The 3799-nt window shown below is 32.7% G+C and overlaps 1 non-coding gene across 1 annotated transcript; it reads right to left on the bottom strand.

Moving 5' to 3' along the window:
* Nucleotides 1-3285: 3285 nt before the first annotated feature.
* Nucleotides 3286-3392, bottom strand: LOC145561032 (small nucleolar RNA R71). Its single transcript, XR_014093614.1, has one exon. It is a non-coding gene; the product is annotated as a small nucleolar RNA R71 (small nucleolar RNA).
* Nucleotides 3393-3799: the final 407 nt, after the last annotated feature.

A 3799-nucleotide genomic window follows, 5' to 3' on the forward strand; every position in this document is an offset into this window, starting at 1 on the left:
TGTCCGGTCGCATGGCAAGGCATGTACACCCGAGGTTATCAAGGTAAGCCCACTATGATTCTTGAAGCTGTAGCTTCTTATGATTTGTAGATTTGGCATTCATACTTCGGAGTTGCAGGATCTAACAATGATATCAATGTGTTGGATCGCTCGCCAATATTTAATAATTTTCTTGAAGGATGTGGTCCTGAAGTTCAATTTACTTTAAATCGATCTGTATACAATATGGGATACTATCTTGCAGATGGGATTTATCCAGAATGGCCAGTTTTTGTAAAAACCATTCATCGGGCAGGATTGTTATCAGAGAAGAGGAAGTTGTTTGCAAGACTTCAAGAAGGTGCAAGAAAGGATATCGAACGAGCATTTGGGGTGTTACAAAAAAGATTTGCAATAGTTTCTAATCCAGCACGTCTTTGGGATAAACATGAGGTTGGAGATGTCATGCAAGCATGCATTATATTGCATAATATGATTATCGAGGATGAAAGAAATGACATAGCATTGGATGCAGAAGTATCATATGATAGAGCTAGGAGTCAAAGAGATGGACCCCAAGTGTAGGCTGGTCTCCTTCCAAATTATTATGCCAATCGTGAAAAATACTTTGAGAACCATCGAAGACTTAGAAATCGGAGAAGACATCATCAATTGCAACATGATTTGGTTGAACATTTGTGAAGTCGTTTTGGGGCAAGTGATATTTGAATTCAAATCAATTTTACATTAGTCATTTTTATTTTACATTTACAACTATTTAATGCAATATGTGAATTTTAAAATTTCATGCATTTTTAAATCAATTAAATTCATGTAGTTCCATTATAATTGATTTTTTTGCTTGATCCTTTTGCTATTATTTTTCAAGTATGACATCTAAATTGGGTTAGAAATTTGTTACCCCACTGTGAATATTTATATCATATTAAAATTGTATATGTATTCCGAAAAAATATATATGTTAAAAGACAAAAAAAATTAATAAATATTTTAAAGAAATCTAAAATAAGTCTTAGGATTGAAGAGATAAATCTAATTGAGTCTTAAGTAGTCTTAATATTGATAAGTTCATATTTTATATACTTTATTATATCATTTTAATGATATTTTAGAGTATAATCTATATAGTTTAAATGATTTTATATCTTAATTTGAAGTTTTATTTTGCAAAGTTCAAATAATCATTTCTACTAAATTATGCTCTTATTTTACTCATGTTATATTGATTAATGAGATTTGTTTTTCTTTTAATTCTCATATGGCAGAGGAAGTTTTAATTATATCATCATGTGATTTAATTAGAAAAATGGAGCTAAAAGTCTTTGGTTTTGTATCATTTACAGGTTGCAAGAATAATAATAATAATAAAAAGGCAAGTAAAGCCCACATTCCCACTTTCACGTACTACACTTGACAAAAGAGATAGTAGTGGGTTGAAAAACCCATTACCTCAAGATTCCCAAAAAGAAAAAGAGCTGCGGCAAAATAATCAGGAAGAAAACCTAAACCCTCAAAACACCACTACGGATATAAGGAGGATAGAGGCAGGCAGTAGCAGACACACACGAGAAGACGGAGGAAACACACACACGGAGACGCAGAAAGCAAGGCAGAGGACTCACAGACGAACAGCAGCACCTCGCGAGAGCCGTGACTGGACCGAGCTTGGAGCAGCGTTCTTTCTTCCCTTAATTTTATGCAATTGATTGATTTTGGTTTGATTTAATATGTTTAATATTAATTCTTCATCAATTAGTTGTGTTCTCTTAATTTCTATGTCTAGCTAATTTCGTTTGTTCTAGGTTAGGGATGTAGTCTTTTATATTTCTATCAATGAATTGAATTACTTTGTTTGGGTTTGGTTTATATAATTGCAATTTGATAATCTTGTTTTAATTCGTACTCTTAATCTGGCCAATTGATTGTATGTTTAAGGTATTGGATTATTAGCGGAAGTGAAATTTCAATACTAGTTCGTGGGATTATCAAACGTCAAGTAGTATAATTTTAGGAATAGTTATACACTTGGGGTGGTCTTTTTGAATTCCTATTCTTAATGAGTTTATTTCAATTGTTGTGATCACGGAAGTAGACATAATGTTGATTTAAATATGCGTTTTCTACCTTGGAAGAGGAGATTACATACTATTGGTAATTCGATCATTGTTACATTATATATGTTCAACCCTGCAATTAGTTTAATTTCATTATAGAGAGTAATTGGCGAAACCCGAAACCTAGAACTACTTCTTATTATTGTCTATCGTTTTATTAGTTTGCAAGCCTTAATTGTTTATAGTTTAGTACTACTTTTCTCATATTTTCGTCGTCTAAATAATATTCTAGTTTCTTAATTTGGTACTTGAGTAGACCTCCTTGTGGATACGATACCTTGCTCACCCTATATTTACTGTAATTGACCCGTACACTTGCGGTAGATTTAGACCCGACCAAGTTTTTGGCGCCGTTGCCGGGGAGGCAATAATTCAATATCATACCGTAGAAACTTTTGTATTAGTTTAGACTTTATTTTTATTTCTGCCAGTATTAAATCGCATATTTTTAATTTTATTTTTGCTAGTTTATTTTCTGTTATGTATCGTTTGCAGTTTTTTTTGTTTAAAAAAAAAGAAAAAATTTTGTTACTGCTACTGCACACAGCATCAGTTTACAGGAAAAAAAAAATCAAACATTTTTTTGAGTTTCTGTCTCTGATTTTCTGTTTCAGCATTATACTCTACTTTTTATGGTTATTTTTTTTAGTGTATGCCACGTACTAATCGTTCTTTAATCCCTTTTGATCCAGAAATCGAAAGAACGTTGCACGCGTTAAGGAGACTCCAGATTTCTGAACAAGAATCTTCCATTCCCAATTTGGAGTCGCTTTTCTCAGAAACTGAAAACATGGTTGAACCACCAGCTAAGATGTTGCGTGAGTATGCAATGCCCGATTCTAGTTCAACCTCTGCAAGTATAGTAAGACCTTCTGTCCAAGCTAATAATTTTGAACTTAAGCCTGCGTTAATTCATATTGTTCAGCAAGATCAGTTAGGTGGGTCACCAGCTGAATGTCCATTAGAACATTTAGCTAATTTTCTTGAAAAATGTGATACCATTAAGATAAATGGTGTAAGTGAAGATGCTATTAGACTTAGGTTGTTTTCATTTTCACTTAGAGATAAGGCAAGAAAATGGTTGTCCTCTAAATCGTCTGATCCTTTTACCACTTGGACTTCTTTATCTCAAGCTTTTCTAAATAAATTTTTCCCACCTGCTAAAACGGCTAAATTGCGCAATGATATTACTAATTTCACTCAAAATGAATTAGAGTCATTATATGAGTCTTGGGAAAGGTTTAAAGATTTGCAACACCAATGTCCTCACCATGGAATACCTGATTGGCTACTTGTGCAAACTTTTTATAATGGCTTAAATCACTCTATTAGAAGTACTATAGATGCTGCAGTAGGTGGTGCTTTAATGAGTAAGACTACTGAAGAGGCTAATAAGTTATTAGAAGAACTTGCTTTTAACAATTATGGTTGTTCTAGTGAAAGATCAGTTGCTAAAAAGAGTACATGGATCTATTATGTGGATGGTATTAGCATGTTAAATGCTAAGGTTGATAATTTGACTAAAATTTTCAGTAAAATGATTAATGTTAGTCTTATCTCTAGTTCTGATTTGTCTTGTGATAATTGTGGGGGTGCACATGCTAGTAGTGATTGTCTTAATTTTGAACAAGCTCAATATGTTTCTAATTATAATCGATCACAAAATGACCCCTACTCTAATACTT

The sequence above is a fragment of the Chenopodium album genome, chromosome 9 (genome assembly GCF_948465745.1).
Source record: "Chenopodium album chromosome 9, dcCheAlbu1.1, whole genome shotgun sequence".
Taxonomy (NCBI): Eukaryota; Viridiplantae; Streptophyta; class Magnoliopsida; order Caryophyllales; family Amaranthaceae; genus Chenopodium; species Chenopodium album.